General features: G+C 35.9%; 1 protein-coding gene across 4 annotated transcripts in view; it reads left to right on the top strand.

Moving 5' to 3' along the window:
* The first annotated feature begins 582 nt into the window (after positions 1-582).
* cntn5 (contactin 5) overlaps positions 583-25191 on the top strand; it is a 209376-nt gene continuing 184767 nt past the window's right edge. For all 4 annotated transcript variants that reach the window (XM_056766423.1, XM_056766426.1, XM_056766425.1 and 1 more), the window contains exon 1: positions 583-941. The gene's annotated coding sequence lies outside the window, so the exon portion shown is untranslated. The remainder of the gene's footprint in view (positions 942-25191) is intronic.

A 25191-nucleotide genomic window follows, 5' to 3' on the forward strand; every position in this document is an offset into this window, starting at 1 on the left:
TATAACCATGCCTAAATGCAACATCATGTTTGGTTCTTGGCTTTATTACAGTACCTTTAAGCAATTTACTCATCATTTGAAATATCACTATAGGTCTAAAATACTTCAATCCATTTGGATGTGACCATTTGTTAACATATTTTTGCTTCATTAACGCGTTTCTGACTAAACATAAAGTATACAAAAACTCTATTTTAAACACGTCATATTTATTCAAACGACTCACCAATTCATACAATATAGGCTATTAAGGTATTAACATAAACAGTATTGTACAATCATAAATGTATTTATACGTCTACTGAAATTATGACTATTTTTAGATTGTATGGGAGTAGAATTTAGCGTTAAGTAATAGTTGAATTAACTAAATTTTGAAAAGTTAGAAAAATAATTAAGAAATGTGAAACACATCCGTAATGATCCAAATAAAAAATATGTAAAAATGAAAGTAAAAGAATTGAAACTGTGTTGGCGGAGTGTTTTCAGCGAGGTGGGACCGCTACGCGTTGTTATTTATGTGTCAGTACGAGGCTGCGAGGCGCGAGCTGCTCCACACAGCTACTCGAGCACGCGCCGCCAGCCACTGCGCTCGGCGACTCTGCGTCCTCTCTCTCTCTCTCTCTTTTTCTCTTGCCTCTCTATCTCTGTTGCACATCGCTTCAGTCGTAAGGGATGGAGGCTGGGATCGTCGGTGAGGTCTGGACCACAGCTTGAGAGGTGGAGGAGATCGCGCGTCTAAAACAGCGCACGCGTTTGAAGGATGCGCTGCTGCGCGCGACGGCGCATCCTGTAGATATACGAGTAGCTCGCGGAATCCTAGCGTCTGGCTTTCTCTATCTGTCTTTGGCTTTGCGTACGGAGACCTGTCAGTGTTTGCATCACTTTTCGAACAGGAGGAGAAAAAAGAACAGGGTGTTTTTCTTCTCGCAACATACAGAGTAAGTCAGTTTGTTTTCTGTTGAAGATGCTGCTTATCGATGCGATTACAGCTGCACGCGGAGAGTTGCGTGTGTCCCGTGCGTGCAAGTTGTGCACAGTGATGATTCACACTAACAGACTGAAAGTGTTGCTTTATATTGATGCTGTATTCCAGGGATGGAGAAATTTCAGTATGGTTGTGCAGTTAAGGCTGACAAGAGCATACCTGGATTCGTAATTTGTTCGTTTGAGACGTGCAGCCAGATGTTTGGGTGTTTCCGTCATGGAACGCCTCGACATCTGATTTTTCTAGCCTTGGAAACGTTAATAACATTAAAGTATCACACAGGCTTCTATTTTATTTCTACATGAACATTTTTCCAATCGATATTGTTTAAAAATATATGAGTACAAATATTTTCTAGCAATTGTTCATGACTTAATGAGTCACGGAAATTCATTGGTCAGATATTTTATAAACCCTAAAATTAAAAAAGTGTTTTACTATTGCATGTGCTTGAAGACTCTGATGACTTTCCTACAACTTTCTTTCTTTCTGAACTGTTTTGTTTCATCACTACTCTGCTGTCAGCAGATTGACAGTTGTCAGATGACTGATGATATTGACCTTATTATAAATCTTCTGACTCTTGGGAGGAGTACATCAGCTGTGATTGGCTTAACCCATAGCCCAATTTCACAATAACAATGCAAGTGTCTGACTCAGCAATTCATCTTTAGAATGCAGAGAGCGAGTTTATTTGCAAACACTGTATGTAACTCATTTGATTTATCGCTCCTCAAGAGGAATACTGGATATCACAGATCAGTGCAATAAAGAAGTTGTGTAATTCTTTGCACCACCCCACACATTGTGTGCCTTTGGACTTGCAATATCCTCTTTCTGCTTTTAGTTATCCCTCTGACCGAAAATGTGTCACGGAAACGTCCCACGAGCCAGCTCTGGAAACTTCAGAGCTGAACTTTGCTTTGATGTAAGCATTTGGCTTCTTGCTGCTACACTTTTTTAGTACTTGCTTTTAAGGTGAATCCTGATTATTGCGAAAGAAAAAAAAAAACACTTCTGACAATTCTTGGACATTTTCAGATAAAGGTTTGGTAATTTTATTTTTGTTTACTTGGTTGTTTACTGGCTTTTGTATAGTGAGGGCTGCACACTTGCACAAGTGGACAGTTCTTTGATATTACTTTCATTGTCTTATTAGTACACCATAAGATCATATTTAGTCAAAATATTATTGAACGTGACTCTAACATAAGGGTACACCAATATCCAAATAGTTTAGTTTATCTCATTACACTAACACATTTACGCTTTTAGCAACACATAAATAAAGGTTCTCTGTGTTTTCAAGGATACTGTTGGAAACTTTCATAGCAATCCATAACCTTGAGACAAATGTCCACTAATTAAAATCCATAATCTTCAGACTAATGCAACATCCTGTCATTAGGGAATAGGTTTTCCATTAAGGATTGATTACCGGAGCAGTTTATGACCTTTTAATTAGCTCATTTTGTCTCTTTATGCCGTGAAACAGATTAGAATGTGCATTTGGTTTTCCGAAGAAAAACTCTATTGGGACTTGTTTCAGTGCTGACCATTGGCCAGTGGTTAACACTATGAACTGCAGGTGTCAGCCAAGGGTTCTGTAAAGTAAGCGAGCAAACATTTCACTACTGTTAAGCTTTGATGAAAACTAACAATTTTCCACAAGACCAAATTATTTCTTGATGTAAATAACATGTTTTCAATGGCATAAGCCTCCGAACAGTTCTTGGGTTTGTCCTGAAAGTATTACGATCAGTAAGGATATATTTCCCCATGCATTCATTTATCTTTTGTCTTGCGGTTAAATTAGTGTGTAACACTTTAATGAGATTGTTTTAGCTTTGCGAGTAAATATGAATTCAGTACACCCTGCTGTTTTGTGGGTAGAAAGTTGATTAGATTCTCATTCGCGTGCACAGTAGGAACGTAAAAGACTTCCTGTTTTCATTGGGCACTTTGATTATAGCGCCCGCATCACATCATACCAGCCAAATACCGACGCCTGAAAAGCCAAGAAAGAAAGCGAGTGTATGTGCAGTTTTGGAGTTTATTGGATAATATTTTTAAAGACATTATGTTTACATTATCCAATAAAGCCAAACATTATTAGTAGACATTAATATCCGTTTCTTTCTCTCTCTAATTTTACCCACTATCATGACTGCTGTCCGCCTCCAAAAAATGACCCCATAGATTGTTTGTGCAAACAAACAAATTGTGTGTGTGTTTATTCAAACCTATAGACCATTTTACAAGACGAAAACAACTCTGGTGCAGACTCAATTTCTGTTTTAGTTTTAAAACATTGACATAAGAATAAAATTAGAACTGAATTTAAATGTCAAGTGAATATCTTTAAGGGTGTTTTATATAGATATTTTCATCGGACGCAGGCTTCAATGGGTACCAAAATTCCTATAAATGGTTTCAATGGACGCACACTCCTGGCCTGAAGTTAATGTCTGGTCTGGTAATACTGTAACAATTTATTTAATATTTTATTTATATTAATAAATATAAAATAATTTATTCAGTCCTGCATGCGCAACGATTACAATATTTAATCGCGATTAATCACATGTCTTTTCTGTGATTAATCGTGACTAATAACATTGTTAAGAGTAAAATTCATTGATGAATTAAAAAGAAGTGTATTGTGATCTTTTATGAAAAGTACTTGGTTTGCAAACACGTTAAACAAATAATATATATATAAATAAAAATTTCTTGTAAATCTAAGCCTAAACATGAATGTAATCAAATTACATATAAAACCAAAGCTATATGCCACTGCCAGGCCATTAACATTCTTTCTAGTTTGATATAGAAAAACCATTTATAATGATTATTGATTTAATTGCTTATATTTAAACTCTCTTTCAACACAAAGTGTTAAGTGTACTGTATTTAAATTGTTTTTAAAGCAAATTTGTAACAAAAACATGATCGCATGCTCCTTTTTCTTATCTTAACCATTCATATAAGGAGAATTTTAGGTTTTGGGTCCGTCCTTTGTTGTTTGATGAACATCATAAACAGAGATATGTATTATGCTACTGCCCGTTTAAGAGTGCTTTATACAGATATACGGATCTTATATATTGTGATGTGTCTGTTTTGTTTCCCAGCTGTTAACATTTATAAAACTGACTACTTTTACATTTACCCTTGCTTATTTTGACGTAATTTCATGTTTATTTGTTAGAAAAATACTAATTTATTGTATACTTACTGTATAAAGTTACATTAAAACTACTGAACAGTTATAGATTCTTTGCAGAGGTCTGGGCCACATAGCGCCGATGTTGCTGTGTGGTTGTATGGCTTGGAAGACTTCTGAGGTTTAAATATGAATAAACAGGCATGAAATCAGACAGACACAAACACAGACAGATGTGCAATCGTGTTCTGGACAGTGGCGTTCGCCGCAGCCTCTGTGCGTGACCCTTTTAGTTACTAAGCAACACCTCGGACTATCTTCAATGGGTCAGACCTTCACTCAGGAGATTTACCACCCAAGATAGACACTTGCTCTCATGACCCGTCCATGAGGAGACTTTACAGGTTCTTCAGAAAACTTTATGTGAAGGTTTTATAGTTGTTTATCCATAAGATCCAGCTTTAGAGTGAATACAATTTAGAGCCACTTTTTCAAGTCCAAAGATACTTGCAGCGAAACATTGGAAGACGCTGAGTGTGTTATAATAGGACAGACCATGTTATGAGCATGGAAAATATGAATGAAATGGAAACTGGGCTTTACTCCATTGGATCGATATTCTATTTTCCCCTCTAATTGTAATGTTACACTTTTGGCTCAGTTTGTATACACTTTTAAGTGAGTCTCAAAAAGAAATATATGTACATTATTGAGATTCACACTTTTAAAGTATTAATTTGATGATCACTATGACTATTAAGTGTGAAATGTTTGTTTGACAGTATTTTTTTTTATGATCTCTGAACTGCAATCTCTAATATTGGCTCTCTTTAAAAAAAAAAACGCCAAACAGTCTTCAACTGGAGCTTTAACCTTTGTTAGATTGTTGCAGCAAATACATGTTACTTAATGCACCATTAGCATCCACATTGATACTTTTGTGCATTTCGGCAGTCACTTCAATTTGGCCACAAACAGCAGATGATTGCTCACATTGTCCGGTTTCATCAGAAAATAAATATCTGCAAATAGAAAAATGAATTTTAACTTTTGGCACACATATCACACATCTCTAACTCCTGCCCCAAGTTCTCTATCTCTCTCTCTGACACATAAGCACGCACACTCACAAACCGCAGTAGGCGCATACCGCTGTAATTGACTGAGCTAAAGCAATATATGCTTTTTGCGCTATTAAATGTGAAGTCGGATGTGTCCATCTACCGGGGGTTCAAAGTCACTGAGAGAACACTTTGCACTTTGATGTAAATTACTGTAAAATGTTATATGTGTAATATTATCCTGCATCTCCGCGGTGGTTTTTAGAGAATACTATGATTAGTACGAGAAAATGTGTTCGTGACTGACCTCTATCTTAGTAGCTTTAATCACGAGTCCTAATTCATTTAGGTTGAGTGGTATACTGGGTATTATACATACAGTAGGTACAAAAAGGTTTTTAGGAATATTCCTAGACATAACTTAATAAATACGTTTATTACCATAATTGCATCTTCAACCATTAACTCAACTCACAATGTTATGGCTGTGTAAGTTTAATTTAGATATTAATTTTCATCACATTTTCACATGGCCAGAGCATTCTTGGCATCTTACTGTTCCAGCTAAATGTTTAGGAGACTCAAGCCTTTAGAAAACATTGTATTTTACTGTATTGTCACTAATGTTACAGTGCTAAAATTGAAAGTTTGTCTTGTCAATCAATAGTAACAGTATTTAACCACAAGTAATGCACTGTTGTTTTAAGGGAGAAGTGCATGAATATGACTCACAGTATGCAGAAGTCACAGCAGCCGCCTTTCCAGATTGAATGCTTCTAAAATGCTAAAGCACATCCAAATTTAGAAAGACCAGTAAAGCAATTTACTTTTATTGATATGTTCAACATGAAATCACCACTGTCTTTATACAGGCAGATGAAAGTTACAGAAAAGAGAAGCAAACAAGTCTCTGCGATATACAGAAACAACTGGAAGCTAATTACCAAAACCTGGATTTACAGTTTTTGTCAGATATGTTACGTTTTGTGTTTAAACCGTACCCAATTTCGTCTGATTGACTACTGTGACTTTTGTGTAAATGTATTTTTTTGTAAGTATTTATAAAATTGTATCTATTGTTTCCATAAAAAGTCAGCTCTGTTCAGATATGTTTTTGGATTGTAAGTTAGTTTCACAAAGCTTTTGTTTTTACAGTAATGTTTTATTAAATGGTCATATTTGTAATTTTATTTTTTTATTTCAAAGTAATTTCAGAATTACTTTTTTATTAACAGGTTATCATGGTTTTTACTTTGTAATAATGTTCCGGATTACTCAATACCACAGATATGGTAAGACCTGAGTAATTACTATAAAGTTACTATGATTTTAACCAAATAATTCAGTAAGAACATAATAATACTATTTTTTATTAATTTCTTAATAGTTATTAATATAAATACAACTTTTCAGCTTTGAAAAAATTATGAAGATTCATTAGATATATTTCATTGATATGAATGATATGAAAAATAAAAAATTCTTGATGAGGAAAATATTGGACAATAGTTTATTGATAATTGTTTTTAATAATAATTAAGATTACTGTATGAAAAAAAATAGTTAAAATTGTATTTTTAATAGTAATCAAGATATAACCAGTTTATTGACATACTTATGTTTAGCTGTTAATGAGTAGGTTAATAAATTATTATTTTAAATGAGTCTTGGTTATTATATAGTTCTGCAGGAGACACGCAGTATTTATTAATGACTATTAAATAAGTAAAAAGTAACTCATTGTTACTTACCTTAAACATCAGTATGCTGTTACCTACTGATTAGTTCATCTTTCTTCCATATTAGTTATCAGTAATGACTACAGTATTAATGCATCACGTACCATTTCTGAATTATCTACCTATTAAGTCTGAAACAGTTAGGGTTACTAAATATGCCAACTGTTTGCCGCACAATTTATGCTGTGGTGCATATATTTGTACCAGTGTTAGTGGGCAGGACTGATTTATAATACAATTTAGACCAACTAATGTAAAAATACAGAACGGGAGATGTCCTAAACGGGTCAGAGGAGGAAAAACTATAGTTATTAAGAGCTCTTGCAAAATCCTTATTGGTTTACTATTGCCGAGATTTGTATTGCATCATAAATGGGGCATAAATGTTTCAACTGATGTGTGTTCACAAACGTATAAATGTTACCAAACCCGACATTGCTATTTTCACTGTTTTGTCGTAATTTAGTTGTATCAATATAATGTGAAACGATTCATTAATTTGTTGTGAAGGGTGCACTAATGATTGTTTAATACAGTTTTACAGTTTTTGTCAATAGACTCTATTGTGGAACATAATATAACTGTGAATAAATGACTCATACCATGGCATACGATTTGGTCATGTAACCCACTTCCGATAAAAAGGTTATCAATGTTAACCTGCGGTCCAGGCTTCAGCACTGTGTTTAATTGAAAGTGACAGATGTATTGTGGGCCTTGAGGAGACAGTGTCAACATTCAGAGAGAAAACCAGCAGTGCTTTCCTGGCATAAGATAATAGGAGCTGCAAGGCTTTTCTCTGAGTGAGATCTGCCACTAATAAAATGAAAAGGGACAAGAATGTCTGCAGGGTTTGTCACAACAGAAACCTGAAGTAAATATCTTTAAATTAATCTTCCATGTGCTTGCGTCTCTGATTTAAGTCTGAATGTTTCATGTACACATTGTGACTCTACTGTGATTTTCAGATAGTTGAGCAGTCATCTTCAGTAAGTCATATGTTATTTAAAATGCTATTGTCCTCACTTAACTCTATAGTAGTGCTTTTGAATATAAATAAAATTAAAAAATGTTTTGTAATGTTTTTGTAATGTAGAGTTGTAAAATGACTTTGAGTGTCTGAGCTGCAGTGATTTAAGTCTGTTAATTTTTAAAAAAGGGGTTGTGGGTAAGTGTCTGTTTGAAAGAAGAGTCTTTCCCTCGACACACTACATGAAGTCTAAGTCTTATGTTATTGGTGTACTTATCGAAGTGCAGTGTACTTTCAGACACTATTGACAGATGTAGAGACAGATCCATGCTCTGAAATCCATGAAATGAAAACATGAGTTTGGTGGCTTTTAGTCTATATGAGAGAGTATATGAGAGCTTCAAAGTGAGAGAGTGTATTGGCATAATTACTTTTAACATCTGTAACACAGGGCACTTTTGTGAAACTCAAAGATGGGATATTTACACATGTCCTTAACTGATGTGATGCATTAAAAAAGAAAAAAATGGAAAATATGTTTTTTATAACGTGTTGCAACATCATGTCTGGTTATGATATCTGTTTATTGTGTTGAATTAGATTTACTTTAAAATAAATGGAGGAAAGATTTGATATCGGAAAGCAATTTTTTGTAAGCAAAATATATTAAGCATTTTTGTTCGGACCAGTGTAAAAACTGGAAGCAAATGTAATACAAATACATCTCAAGTTAGCTTAAAATGATTGTACACCCAAAAAATATGTCATAATTTACTTACCCTCCTGTCATTTCAAACCTTTTTGACAGAAAATAAGATATTTGGAAGAAAGTTGGTAACCAAACAGCACTGGCCCACATTTACTTTTATTGTATTGACACAAAACCAATGCAAGTGAATTGAGGCCACTTAATAACATTCTTCGAAATATCTTCTTTTGTGTTATGCAGAAGAAAGTCAGACATGTTTGAAATGACAAGAGGGTGAGGAAGTGATGAGAATTTTTATTTTTGAATGAACTATGATTTTAAGTGTTTAAAAAAGGACACCCTAAAACGGACGCCTTAATGTCATCCATCCATAAGTCTAATTGCATATGCCTGCGGTTTAAACTAATGTTATTGATGCATTAACGCCTAAGTAAAAATTGCTTTTGATGAAGCATTTCACAGTTTATATCTGAGTGTGATGTGTAGTTTGTATTGACTTGAAGAAAACTGTAACAATACTTCATTTGTGTGCAAATCACACATTTTTAAACATTTAACAAAGAATGCAATGAGAAGAAGAGTGTCAACAGATGTGATTTAAAACATCTCAGCCGCAAGATCTAAGTGTAAGAAACATTTAAGGTTTGTGAAACCTCAGTCTGCTTCTATTCTGCGTCATATGGCAACTGCAGAGACAAGTCACTGGTTGATATTTCTGGACAGAAGATGCCATGGGGGCAGCTGGTTCACTTCACTCTCTGACCTAATAATATTTTACATCAGAAAAGAGTCAGTGCTCGGGGATCCGGCACGTTGACTTCACTTGTACTTTATTGAAAATACCACAGGGGCTGCTGTTTCAGGCTTGTTGCCTCATGCCTGTTTGCACAGCATTTTGATTAGCAGGCCACAGTGTAATTTGTGAACAGAAAATAAGCTATTTACGGTGTAGTCTGATAAATTGTATCAATATAATAAATCAAGATGCATACTGATATTGATCAAGAATTTCTATGATTGAAACATTATTAATATTGTCAACTTAAAATGACCATCACAACCCATTTCAATCATCTGACATATTTCTGAGTGAGAAAGAACATTCAATGAGAAAATGTAGGGCATGATTGGATTGTGGATTGTACATTCTAGAATGGGTGCTGGGTGGTTAAAGAGGAGGGCTGGAAAGCAACATGAACAGGGGTTAGCCGTTTTAAATCTGTAACTTGTGCCTCTCCGACTCCATATGTGTAAAAAATCTGCAAAATAAGATTGCAGGTTACCTTATCCACGCAGGCCAGTACAAGGCTTGCGTCACTTTACATATTTACATATTCTGGTCGGGAGTTCATTGCATTTATAGCTTTTATATTTTTCTGTGGTTAAATTGATAATCATTATTTCATAGATAATAACAGTTTTTAGTACATAGCCTACTTACTGTATTTAGTAATGAATCATTTAAGTTTAATTATTTTAATTGTCTGGATATTTTAGGAGGGACAAAAGAGCAATAGTTTTTACAAGATTACTATTGTGAATCATGAAAAGGAACATATACAGTATATATATAACAAAAGTGTATTATATTACAGAATAATCTTAAAAATAAATTGCTTGAAATGTTCTTCACAGCGATGCCACAGAAGAACCATTTTTGGTTCAACAAAGAACCATGCAGTCAAAGGTTATTGAAAAAAACATCTCTTTCTTACTTTTTTATAATCTGAAGAACCTTTTTACACCAATTTTTTATGAAACCAAAAGGTTCTTCTGTGTCATCAAAAAACCTTTTGGGAGTGTAGATGTTTTACCAGTGAGTAATTTCTGCTGGAGCAGTTTTAAAACGTGTTGATTAGTCCCATGTATTTTATAGCTCAGGTGATTGAAAAAGTCTGTTACAAGGTGTCAACTGAAATCAAAATTTGCGTTAACCTGCAGAGATAACCTTTTGTTTTTAATGTCACTATTTAAGACAATTTCTGGAATAACTCACTCATGCACAATTACACCGCTAACATGCATTGCTAATGCAAATAGGGTTGATTTTGATGTCACGCTATCTTTAACTATATACATAATATACACAAACCATTTCCACCCTTCACAAATCATTCACAACCTTCAACTCTGGGCTAGGTTTGAACAGATGTGTCTCATCCAGCAGATGATTGATTCGCCTAATTTTCCCTTTTTTTTGTAGCACCACTCAGAATTCTGTGTTCCCATTATACATATCTTTCACAAATAGCCTCAGGTAGCCGATTGTGGAGGGTTACAACGAGAGGAAGAACACGTACAAAAGATACTTCAGATTTAATTGTATCTCACTTAGATCACAGCAATGTCAGAAAGGACTGGAAGGAATTTGGACAGTCCCCAAACAAGATACTCGATCACACCTGGGGAAATGACCGATAAAAGCACTCTGATGAATTGAATCCAGATATATTCGTTTTTGATTGAATTGGGTCAGTTTTTTATCACGCTCACATGTCCATCATTCGTTTAGTAAGGGTAAAATTAATACTCTCAATTTTTTCGGCCATGACAGCACTTTAAAGCAATCAACGCCACCATGTAATAACACGGGGTTTAGCTATTTAACTGCTAGTCATTTCGTTTGTATAAAAAATTAAAAGCGCATTTGGAAATCTGTGTTGTGGATGTATCTTTCAAGAAATTCTGGATGTATCTTTCAGGGCCAAAGCAGAAGTGGCACTGGGCCAACCACATGTCAGAATATACTACGTTTTGGAAATAGTGAGAAAAGCAAACAAGGAAATGCAAGAACAAAATGCTAGTTGCTACCATGCTGATAAGTTACATTTAACACACAAACTGCAGAGACTAAAAGTCCATGTGAATTGGATGTTTAAAAACAGCTGTTGCATTGATTTTTACATGAAGCTGGCAGCAGACTGACAGTTTAAGGGGAGGAGTTAACGGATGCTCCGCCCAAACCGTCTAATTTACGTCATTTGAGATGGATGGTCATTCTGGGCGGCTGCATTTTTCAGATTTTAACTGAACTGCGGGGCACGGTGGCTTAGTGGTTAGCACGTTCGCCTCACACCTCCAGGGTTGGGGGTTCGATTCCCGCTTCCGACTTGTGTGTGTGGAGTTTGCATGTTCTCCCCGTGCCTCGGGGGTTTCCTCCGGGTACTCCGGTTTCCTCCCCTGGTCCAAAGACATGCATGGTAGGTTGATTGGCATCTCTGGAAAAATTGTCCGTAGGGCGTGAGTGCGTGAGTGAGTGCGTGAGTGATTGAGTGAGTGTGTGTGCCCTGCGATGGGTTGGCACTCCATCCAGGGTGTATCCTGCCTTGATGCCCGATGACTCCTGAGATAGGCGCAGGCTCCCCGTGACCCGAGGTAGTTCGGATAAACGGTAGAAAATGGAATGGGATGGAATGGAATATGACCCAGATTGATAAGCTATTAACTATAAACACTGCAATATTTCATGAAAAAATAAATTGTAATTTCAATATTACTGGGACTTTAAAAAGCACAGTTTAAAGCACAGCAAGTTATAAAATAAACTGTGAAAACAATCGTTTTAAACAATTTTTTATTAATTCAGAGCCCTATTAGCCCCACTTCACTTCCACCACATAAGTGAAACTGCGACTGTTAAGTGCAATAAGTTTCTAGCGATCCACTCTTCATATTTTCGGTTTAATGAGTGCATCATCCGGGTACTTAATGTGCATGAAAAGTTCAACGTAACACACTGTTCACACTATAAAATGGCGTAGAATAGTGCATATGTGCACAATTTGAGACACCTGTTGTGTATAAAATCTAAGCATCCCTTAACCTCACCGCTGGTATCTTATATGTTGTGCATTTAAGGAGAATCTGTCCAAGCCCAGCAGATGCGGACCTAATTGAGGCTTTCATTTACCGAGACCTCAAATCTAATCAGCTTTAATTATTCCTAACTGGTCATACTGGGAAATGTCTGCATGGGGTCCGTTTCAGCTCAGAGGTAGTCATCTGTTCAAAATAGTCAAGCTTCAAACAATGGCCCTGTTCCAAGAGAAACACAAAAGGCTTTACCTCAACACCTGAACAGAATTTTGGCTTCCAGATAACTTAAAGGTGTATACTTAGAAGGGTGAGCTGAGTAGAAGAGTCTGGAGGCTGTGGAGATAAGAGCGCTTTGAGACACTATCAATGAGAGACTAAAGAGATCGGTATCACAAGAGAGAAAGGAACACTGCTGGATACCAAACCTGAGCAGTAATCATTCTTATTCAGTCAGCAACAGAGATGTCAGCGTAGACGTCGTGTTTAATTTGACGCAACGTGTCACATGCGACTGTTTTGTATCTCTGTGTGGGTTTGAAAGAAAACATTATCTTTCCAATTTTCAGTGCACAAAAAACATTGGGTTGTGGAAATGACATCATTTTGGGAGACTCGTTTGTATAATTTGTATTATACTCATTTGTATCTTTTTTAGCTTGGATGAATGAGTTACACAGTTCAAGCGTTTTCATTCATGATTTACAATGAACTTCATTATGTTTGCATTTCACACATATATTCACCCAAAAATAAAAATTATCTCATAATAGGTTGCCCACACGTATCCCAGATATGACTATTAATATTAAAATACTGAATTCTTACTAGATGTCATATAATTCAATCTCTTCAATCAAATGGATAAACAATTTGAATTTCTTAGCTATACCACAGAGCCCTAGTTAACAGACGACTCGTGTCGATCCAAATCTAATTTTGTTCCCCGTTCCATGACTGATTTCCAACCCTTTCGAGCACGACTACTCGCTTCAGCCCTTGGCAGCACGTACATGTTATGTTTCTCTGTGTCGAGGGTGTAGATACCGTTGCTGTTCTGTCAAATGCATGTGATGCCAGCAAAGACGATGGTGACTGTAGACCCTCAAGCTGCAACGCCCCTCTCTCTCACTCCTTCTCTCTTACTTCATGTGACTGATGAGTGACCTTATTTGGACAGTCTCCATTAAAGAGCCTCTTTGATGTGTTATTTCCAAGGGTCTAAGGAATGCATGGCAGGTGCACGCCGGAATGCTGGAGGGCAGGTAATGAGAAGCTCTGCGGTGCAGGAGGAAGTCAAATAAGAGCCTGTGGGGTGAGGTCACGTATCAGTCTGATAGAAAAAAGCACTGATGCTTGAAAAGTGGCAAAATCCTTGGCATGTTGAATATTTTTCACTTAAATATCTTAATATATAGATAATAAATATTTTGACAAAATAAGATATTTTGAAGATAATAAATATTTTGACAAAATAAGATATTTTGAAGAAGTTGGTAACCGGACAGCGCCGACATGGAGGCCAGTTTACAACATTTTTCAAAATAACTTCTTTTGTGGGCTACAGTAGACAAGTTTAAATTGGTTTTAAATGACAAAAGGGTAAATGATGACAGAATATTTATTTTTGGATGAACTATCACTTAAATGAGTCATGAGGACTTGCAGCATCTGATCAACACTATCAAGGTGAATGTGAACATTTTCTCAAGGTGTTCTAGGGTTGTGCCACACATCAGGTGTTTACCAACCAATTAAAAATGTCTTGATTATAGTTGTGTAAAACATCATAAACGTTTTTGTAAGTATATAAGTAACACACTAGGTATTGGTAGTTATGTGTATATCTTTTATTTTCAGGATTGTTGGGGTGTTAAAGCCAAAGCCTTTTTTGGTTTTATACAAAGCAAGATTTCAAGATATTTTTGGAATTAATGATGACAGGTTCCGCAGTGATCTGTTGAAGCCTCTGAAGCCTCTAGATAATTCAGCAGCTCTCTTGAGAGCTTGACTTATTGAAGGAGCCGTTTCTGCAAAGATCAGAATGAAAGCACCCAATGGCACACAGCGGGATAATGCTGCTATTTTGTAGGTAAATCGTTTTGTTAAAGCTCGTATACATGAGTACATAAATGTTCCCCTAAGGTATAGAACAATGGAAGCACAATCCCTCTGGTTGCATTGCACATACTGTAACTGTGTTTTAGAAATACTTTGTATTTATTATTCTCATCTCATTTTACCGAATAACACATTCTACATTTTTTTGCACATTTTCTGCAAACTTTTACAAAGAATGTTCTAATACATTTAAACATTTCATATTACATTTTTTTTCTACAGTAGTTGTTTTTTTAGACCTTTTTAAGTTGGTTTCAATTTGCTATCCTCCTGGAGGGTGATCTTTAAGAAAGTAAAGTGTTTGTAAGATGTGTTCTGGACCTGTCTCAGTGTCATTTTCATGTTGCCTTCTCATAGGCATGTGCTCTTGTGGGCTTCTAAGCCAGCATCACTACAAAGGTCACGCAGGTCTACCAGCTAGTCAAGCACGTACCCACACTAATTAGCAAAAAACATTTCACATAGAAAGAGTTAGTTGAAACATGAGATTTCCTCCAGAGTATCTTTAATCTTATTCTATTCTAATTGATTTATTCTATAATCACAGCAGCCTTACAGTATGTTCTGTCCAGATACTTAATAAATTCAATAAATGAATTTATTTATCTTGTTTAGTTAAAAAATATAAAATAACTAAACTGTTCTGGAATTTGGGTGTGCATGTGATCCGTGCAACGCGGCTATTAGTTCAATACACAAAACACAGCAATTAACTGTGACAAATAAATACAGCTGAACCATCATGCTGGCTTAACAGAATACACTTTATTTGATGGTTAAAACAGGCTAATTTTCACTCTTAAAAATAAAGTTGCATTCACAGATGCTGATTCACCTTTCAGTCAAAGGTGGTTTAAAGAGTTGTTTCTTTCACACTTTATATAGCCATTGTCCAGTACAAAAAACGTTTGGTTTTATGGATGTTAAAGTCCCAGTGAAATTTAAAATGACAATTCTTATTTTTTTCATGAAATATTACAGGGTTTACAGTAAATAGCTTATCAATGAGGGTCATTTTCTTTTAAAATCCTTGTACCCTCATAATCTTCAATTAAAATCTGAAAATGCACTTCCTCCCTGATATGACTATCCATCTCAAATGACGTAAACTACATGGCTTGGCCGAAGCAGAGCCATTGAGATAAAGAGTTCTGCCAACGGAAGTCCAAAATGCTGGAGCGTCACGTGATTCATGGAGCCTTCAGATTTCCAGGATTTTACGTTCTCTCTTTAAATTCTTTCATTTTTTTAGTCGTTAAATGGCTTTTGTCCTTAAACGGGTTAGAAGTTTAACTCAGTTAGTCTGTTTAGTCGCAGCTCCATGTGTAACTAGTAAATTTCGGGAACTATTGAAACTTAAAAAACTGTTCCATTGGAGTCACCGGAGAAGACAAGACTCTCTTTCAATGGCTCTGGGCCGGAGCATCCGTTAACTCCTCCCCTTCAACTGTCAGTCTGTTGCCAGTTTCATTTCAGAATCAATGCAACAGCTGTTTTTAAACATCTAATCAATTCCCAAGGAAAAATGCGAGCCATGCCCACTCATTTTCTCCTTTGAAATTCCTTTTCACTCGGAAATGTGTCAGGATACTAGATATAAACGATCACAACTTCCTGTTCATGGGGACTTTAACGGTTATTTATGGAACCATAAGAATAACCTTGAATCATTATTTATAAAAGTGTACCTACAGTACATGTCAATAGTAAAAAATTGGATGGTAAAATTTTTATAAGATTGCAGGCAAAATGGATCTTTAAAATCAAAAGTTGTAACTGTTAACATTAACAATTGCATTGGCGATAACGAACATTAACAAATGATAAAAAAAACTAAATTTCACACTGTCTCGTGTCAGTCCTATCTCATGTCATCTACTGCATTTACCAATGATAACAAATACAACCTTATGGTAAAGTCTAACAATAATTTCTATTTACATATTTTAAGTAGGCGTGATGTAATGCTGTTTCTTTGCACATAGAGCCATGTAGCAAAGCATTTGAGTCTGATTGGAGCGTCTCCACAGTGTATTCTGATATTCAGGGCAGAATTCCAACCCTCACACCCACACATAGGTGGGTCAGGGTGACACTAATAAGGATCCCCACACTAAATGAACACCTCTGAGGTTCTCAGACTCTATTCTTAACCCTGTGATTGGCCGAGTCATGCCTCTCTCTCTCTCTCTCTCTCTCTCTCTCTCCTGCTCCACAGGGGCCAATCGAGGTCCCAGAGCCCAGGCTGAGTGCAGCTGTTGCGGGGGCCATGATAGCAGAACCTCTCTACGTCAGCATCACAGGTTTCCCCGCGGCTCTGTCCTTCTAGTTGCATATTCAGTAAAGGTTTCCAACAGGAGAGTGGCTTTTGCCCAACATTGATGGGCCCCGGCTGGGCTGATAGAAACACCCACGTTTCATTTTTAACTCGTTGTTTGGACAGGTGGGTAATAATGAGCTGTTGCGCTCGGTCATCTGTGATGGTCATGTCTCGATTATGAAATTCCAGCGATAAACTACTACACAAATAATAGCGATTAATGATTTAATTGTCTTTTTTGTCAGCTCATTAAATGACATCAAACTAACATTTCCAACCAAATGTCCCCCTATCATAAAATGATAATTATTATTATATGCTTAGATAAGACCAGATTTTTTGTTTAGTTTTAACAACACAAGCAAATATTATTTTCTCAATTATCTATTTTATATTTACAGTACACTCCTTCAACAGTTTTAAGTAAGCTAATGTTTTTTAAACCTCCAAAAGCAAGCATATTACACACTATATCTCAACAGAGTATAGAGTATATTCTATATTCTTTGTGTTGCTTTCTGTGAATTTTGTTATTTATTTCCAAATCCCAGTTTTAAATGCAATATATGATTAATATGAAGTGCACAGTAATTGTGATCATATTACATAATCACGATAAGATTAAATTGTCTTAAAAGGCACTTTTACTGTCTTCCACCGTAAAAGCAAACCAAAAATCATAATGCTTCCACTGCCATGCAAGCACAAAAATAACTCTCTGATAGTATTCGGTGATTCAAGTGGATGCCGCGTGGCTTTTCTTACCTTGTCTTTCACTCGCTTGCGTGGGCTCGGGATCAGAAGAGATGAGAAAGGAACAATGTGTGACAATGAAATGAAACCGAGTTCACTCAACCCTGTTAAGGCGGCCATGTTAGGAATAATGAAAATACAAAGTAGTATAGGAATATATAGGGGGAAAAAAATAAACACAATTTTTTTCTAAGGCTAATTTTGATTGTTCACAGCGATGTGGCTCGTCTGTATGTTTTGTCAGCTCTGCAAAGCGAAGAGATTGTTGTCATGGTGAAATGATAATGGACTCGACTAATAAAAGGTGCTCTCAGAGGGATTAAGGAAATAATCTCTTTTCATTGGTCGTAACGACACGGTCAGAGAGGATGTTATAGCAGAAGAATGCATAATCTTTTTACGCGTGTAATCAGATGTTCCTATGTGTGCAAGAGTTTGTGATTTATGTTTGCCAAAACCATTTATGTTGTCAACTCCAATCAGTTACGTTTGTGAATAATCATCTTTTTAGACGTGCAAACTGATTTTTTTTTTATGTTTTTGTGAGTTTGTGTGTGAAGTTGTGTGATTAACAGGAATCAAGGGACCTTTCGTACGGACAGCTGTAATCACAAAAATATATTTGAGGGATTCTTCAGTTATGTGAATGTTTTTCTCCTGTAGAATGATTGTAACTTTTTGTAAAAATGGTTTGTTTTCTTTTTTTTAAGCAATAAATCTGAATAAGACTGTTGTAGAGGTTATAATTGCTTGAACCTGGTTTCCCTTTATCCTATATATTTCTGTACAACACCCCCCCATATATATTCCGAGAAAACACCTTTGCTATATATTCCTATAAAACACTTTTCATTTATATTCCAATATATTTTTTCCCTATATATTGCTATAAAACTTTATATTATCATTATTCCTACATTTTTCCATATAACATATTCTCATACTTATTTGTATAAAACAATGGTTTTCTATATATTACCATACATTACTTGTTTCCTGTTTATTCCTATATAACACTGTCCTCCTATATATCCCAGAATAACACTTTAAACTATATATCACCATATAATATTTTCCCCTACAAACTAATGTTTCCTATATATTCCCATACAACACTTGTTTCCTACTTTTTTTGATCTAACACCTTTCACCCTAGGCATTCCTATATAACACTTGTTTCTTGTCTATTCGAATGTAACATTTCCCTCTATATATCACACCTTATTCCCATAGTGTATATTCTTATACGACAGATTTTCCTATATATTCCCATATAACATTATTCCAATCTATTCCCATGTAACGCTATCCCCCATATATTCCTATATAACACTTTTCCCTGTATATTCCTATATTACATTTCCTATATGTGACCCCGGATCACAAAACCAGTCTTAAGTAGCACGCAATTTTTTTTATTAAAAGCCAAAAAAACATTGTGTGGGTCAAAATTATTGATTTTTCTTTTATGCCAGAAGTCATTGAAATATTAAGTAAAGATTATTTTCCATATAGAAATTTGTAAATTTTCTGCTCTAAACATATGAAAACTTAATTTTTGAGAGTGGATGGCCTGCTACAGTGCCTCTGATTAACAACTTTAAAGGTAATTTTCTCAATATTTAGACTTTTATGCAACCTCAGAATCCAGAGGTTTAAACCGTTGCCCTTCCGGCATGTATAGTCCTATCATAACAAAACATATATCAATAACAAGCTTAATTATTCAGCTTTCAGATTATGTAAAAATCTCAGTTTTGACAAATTTACCCATAAGACTGGTTTTGTTGTCCAGGGTCACATATGATATTGTTTCAGGAACTGTTACCATGTGAGTTGAGGCCTGTATCACAGAGCAAGTTAAACAAAAACTTAACAAACAGAAGGGTGTCACAGGCCCTTTAGGAGCATGTTCGTGTTAAAAAAAGTTGATACCATAACAAATAAATCAAGCTACAATATTGCAGAGTCTGATCGGTTGTGTAAAACCCACAGAGGAAATTAGCATAAATATGCGTAGGCTTTGATATCATTACTTTATGTATTTGGCAGAGTGACTTACATTCAAGCTATTCATTTAATTAGTTTGTTAATTCCCTTGAAATGAAACCCATGACCTTGATGTTGCTAGCTCGGTGTAGAGTTGAGCTACAGATAAGCTCAAAAAATGTTTTTTATTATTTTGAAAGAAGTCCTGAGTATTTAACAGACAAAACAATGTGTATACTGTTCTGCCTGTGGAGATTAGGCTTACTCGATGCTAAGTGCTTCAAATAATACTATCCAAGATTTAATGGCGCTAAGCTGGCAAAGAATAGCAAAGTGAATAATTGCATACATTCCAGCCAAATTAGATTGAAACTGTTAGTTTTCTGCCAGTTTTGTGTAAAATATTCATCAGTCAGTCAGTGAATAGACTGTGACTGGTTTATTGGCATGCCTTATGAGGTTAAAACTGTTATAACTGTAGTTACCAGAGGAAAGCGCTTTATTTTACAGTCCTGTTCTACTGTAACTCTAAGCCTAAACCATATTAAATACACATAGTTACCAATACTTTGTTGGCTATAAGTGCACTGTAAGAACACAGTAAGTGTGTGTACTGTAAGTGCAACCGTTGCAGATTTTCTTTAAACATCACTTTTTCTTGTTAATTGTTATTGTTATGAATTTGTGTATCAAACAGCTCTTCACTGTGATTCAATACTAAATATCAAGGCCATAATTTGAATGTACATTTAATACTTAGAATGTGATTCTTTAAACTTGTTTAACTACACCAATTTTTATTTGAAGCATGAGTGAATGTTTTTGTCTGAATCCAGATGTGGTTTGATAGTGTTTAACCTTGACTCGTGCGACTGCAGATTCAGTCGCATTATGACACCATCTGTTCAGCTCTCCCGTCGCATTTATTGTATGTCATAAAACAGCGAGTCTGTAGAAGCGCTTCCCTCCCACCAGCCTTTATATTGGGTGAACGCATTTCTGCTCTTCACTCCTTACAAAGTTGACATGCATTGTATGAAAGCAGAGATGAATTACATCATACTGGCTTGATTAAAAGTCATGTCATACCATCAGGCTCTTGACGTATTCGTGGCACAGATGAAGTCGTGATTGTTTCAGGAATACCAATGCATCTTTACGCCAAACTGCTTTGGACAGCGTTGAAGTGTTCTGGGCCGAATCAAGGTCATTAATAGCAGTAGTTATTGACTCTCAACTCAACTCAACTCAACTCAACTTTATTTATATAGCGCTTTTTACAATTTTCATTGTTACAAAGCAGCTGTACATGAGACACATTGAATACAAGTATGAATTCGAAAGCAGCCCCCCCGGCCAGGCAGATAGTGCAAAACAGTATGCAAACGGTGGTGAGGAACCCAGAACTCCCATAGAGAAAAAAAACCTCAGGGGAACCCGGGCCCAACCAGGGGATTCCGTTCCCCTCTGGCAAAAGCTGCTGCCTCTGCACAAGCTCAACAGTGCTTGCACAACAGGGCTTAATACAATATAAAAATTAAGGATTTAAGATTATCATTAACAATCTAATAGCATTTTAAATGTTGTAGGAAAAACAAAGTTGTCGTGTCCTTTATCTAGCTCTATCCTCTTAGCTCTTTTCAGGTCACCGCTTCCCATTCTCAGCTCTGCCATCAGGTCTGGGCATGAACTGCATCCTGCGGTAACCTTGGAACAAAGAGACAAGAATGGCTGAGAGTAGAGTACTGTTCTGCACTCTTTGATGCAACAAGTACATTATTTGTTGTTGGATGTGTTCCTGGTTCCGGTTGATCTAAATAATGCAGCCTAAATCCTCTGAGGATTAATATTATGGAAGTATAGTGTATGCAAGATTAAAAAGATGAGTCTTTAGTCTAGATTTAAACTGACAGAGTGTGTCTGCCTCCCGGACCGTGCAGGGAAGAATATTCCAAAGTTTAGGTGCTAGATAAGAAAAGGATCTACAACCTGCACTCGATTTTGAAATTCTAGGTAGTACCAACTGACAGGACGCCTGAGAGCGTAATGTACGTGGAGGTCTGTAATACAATAGAAGTTCATTCAAATACTGCGGCGCTAGACCATGTAGGGCTTTATAGGTAATAAGCATGATCTTAAAGTTAATGCGATGCTTTATAGGTAACCAGTGCAAGGTTGACAGAACCGGGGTTATATGCTCATACTTTTTTGTACGTGTAAGAACTCGAGCTGCCGCATTCAAATGACAGAGTACTATCGAATACAACACCAAGATTCTTAGCTGATGACGAGGATTTTATGGAGCATCCGTCAATTGTTAAGCAGTATTCTTGGTTTTTACGCATTGCAGTTTTCGGTCCAGTAAGTAGCACTTCTGTTTTGTCCGAGTTTAGTAGTAAAAAATGTTACTCATCCACATTTTTAAGTCAGCTATGCAATCCTTTATTCAATGAAACTGCTGAGTTTCATTAGGCTTCGCGGAAATATAAAGTTGAGTATCATCAGCATAACAGTGAAAGCTAATTCCGTGTTGCTTTATTATATCTCCTAGAGGTAGCATGTATAAAGCGAAGAGCAGAGGCCCCAAGACTGAGCCCTGTGGTACACCGTACTGGACTTGTGATTTGCGGGACACCTCATTGTTTATTGCTACAAATTGAAAACCGTCGGATAAATAAGACTTAAACCATTTCAATGCTATTCCGTTAATGCCGATGTAATTTTCGAGTCTATGTAGAAGTATGCTATGGTCAATGGTGTCAAATGCAGCACTGAGGTCTAGCAGCACCAATAACGAAATACAGCCACGGTCAGACGCTAAAAGCAGATCATTTGTAACTCTGATCAAAGCAGTCTCTGTACTGTGACATGCTCGAAATCCAGACTGGAATTCATCATTAATGTCATTCCTTTGGAGGAAGGAGCATAGTTGAGTTGAAACTACTTTTTCCAGAACTTTAGATATAAAAGGTAAATTCGATATAGGCCTGTAATTCCCTAGATCTTTAGGGTCGAGTTTTTTTTTTTTTAAAGAGGCCTTATAACAGCCACCTTAAATGCTGAAGATGGATAAATATCATTACGATAAACGTGTCCACATTCAAGACCTTTTACTTTTTTGTAGTTCACATTACTCTCATAATGGTGTTGTGTAAAATCTATTTAATATATTAAAATAAAAATAAAATCTTTGGCTTTATTTATATTAAAGAAATATTTTATGCATTTTTAGGGCTGAAATTTCACCAGGACACATATTCTTGAGCAGGCACATGAACTGCAAAACCAGATGTTCTCTGGAAACGTTCTCTCCTTCTTCTGTAGACATAAAAGACAACACAATGATCTCAGATTTCAAGCCCTCAGCTTTTAGTTTTTTCTAGGCAAAGGCAGAATATTTGACACGGTTTGTGAGATAATCTGCAATCTGATGTGTCTGCGCTAATCATGAGCACAACCTTGGGCACAAAGGAACAGATAATGGTGATATTTTCAAACCTTTGTGTGCAAAGATAGCAGTCACAGCGGAAGAATATGGATGTGTAACTCTCTGTCCTGTTTTCTTAAATTCACAGAGATCAGCATTTCCAAGCTGTGATTGTGGAAAACCAAGAGGGAACATGGATTAAAATGAACATTTTTAAAGAATGCTTTATCTGTGTGGATGGCATCGTGTAGAATACCTTAAGGATCCAATACTGATAGAGTTGCAACATCTCATTCTGAAGATGTTTCTTGGATTTGGAGTGTTGGGAAATACCAATGTTGGTTGTTCACATGGCTCAAACACCAGCAGAGTTACAGTGTTTCTAATATGTGTAAAACATGACCGCTCTTAGCTGATTATGTGATTTATGAAATTAACGAGATTGTTTGCAGCTGTAGTAAATTGGTTGTTTAAGGCTGAAGTATAGTTCTCTTTTATTCGTACGCGAGGGACAACGCACAGTGCGCATGCCGCAAATATCGTCATCAGAATAATATGCATGTACTGTAAGCGCCCTGCCGGAATTTTGTTACCTCATGTACAAAGTACACGCAGGCCACGCATTCGCATTCCATTTCTTGCAGTAATTAGTTTTACCACCAGGTGGGAACCATGTCCTGGGAGCATTGATTCAAGGTAGTAGAAGAAAACCTGACCCTGTAGGCTGGGAGGGGTATTGCGTTATTTTGTAATGTGGATGCGTCAAAGCCCATGTGTACCCGTGTGAGTCGAAAGCAGTATACTTTGCAAGGCTGTGCGTTCGGCTGAACGCGTACACATACAAAAAAAGCATAACACAGTCTTAAAAAAGGCCAGTGCTGAAGCTTGTTGGAGAATTTAATTTTGTATGTGTAGCCATGAGATGATAAATGCGTTTGAAATGAAATTAATGTCAAGGTATTTTGAATGCATATTATTTTTTGCAAGCATAGAAAACAGCAGTAGCTAAATGTGTTTTATGCTTAATTTTTATTATTGTTTCCATAAGATTACTTTTAAACGAAAAACCTGGCTGTCTTTATGGTGGCGTTGATTTTAAAATCACTTGGAATTGTATGAAATCTTAATACTGCATCAAAATAGATGTTGTTGACGTGCATTTTCTAAATAGACATATACGCAAAGGTGAAATAATTGTTTTAACAGCCCATCCTGTAGTCAGACGCCTTAGATCATTTCTCAGCTCGGCTTGCTTGAATAATTTTCACTCATCTATCAGACTCCTTAGTCTTATTAATTACTGTTTATGTTTACATTAAATAGAAGATATCCATAGCATGACTGATGTGGTTTACAAATGGTTCATTAATCATACGAATATATTTATATTTTTTTAACTAATATTTTTTTGTGTAATAAATAGAGATTTCTTCAAAAAGATCTGCTAGTTTTCACCTATGTCCATGTTTTCCTTACTGTCTTTATATAACCTTTGAACAAGATTCTAAGTTTATAGCAATATATAGCCAATTACATTTTCTCATTTTGTTAGAGAACTTCCAAACAGTAATTGATGTGCTATTTTGACACTCATTAATGGTCATTGCAAATGATATATGAACTAGATGAAGGTGTTGACTTAAATGTAAATGTTCATTAGATACTTTAGAATGTGTCTACATTTGAAGTCCTCCACTTTGGTTAGTTAATGATCTCCCCCACACACACACACAGACACATAATGTACGGATATACTGTAAATATTAATGTGTGATTATTAGGGGTGGGCGGAATGAACTAAAGCAATAATAATTGTATAAGCAATAAGTTATTTTTGCTGTAATACTCATTTAAGAACTAGCAATTAAAGATACTTCATTGGTAACTTTTCATTTTTTTGTTATTTGATTGGTGCAACTAAAACTGTTATTATTCTTAAAAACAATGAATTATAAATATAGCTTAGTGCAAAAACAGATTCACATTATGTAACATTATGGGATATTATGGATAAAATACTTTTACACATTTATAGCTCTTGTAAACTTGTAACTGTGTTAAACAGCATTTTGGACTAACTGGTATAATTGATCTGCCATTGAAGATCTATCGTTTGCCTACAAAAGCATTTCGTT

The sequence above is a fragment of the Triplophysa dalaica genome, chromosome 14 (assembly GCF_015846415.1).
Source record: "Triplophysa dalaica isolate WHDGS20190420 chromosome 14, ASM1584641v1, whole genome shotgun sequence".
NCBI lineage: Eukaryota > Metazoa > Chordata > Actinopteri > Cypriniformes > Nemacheilidae > Triplophysa > Triplophysa dalaica.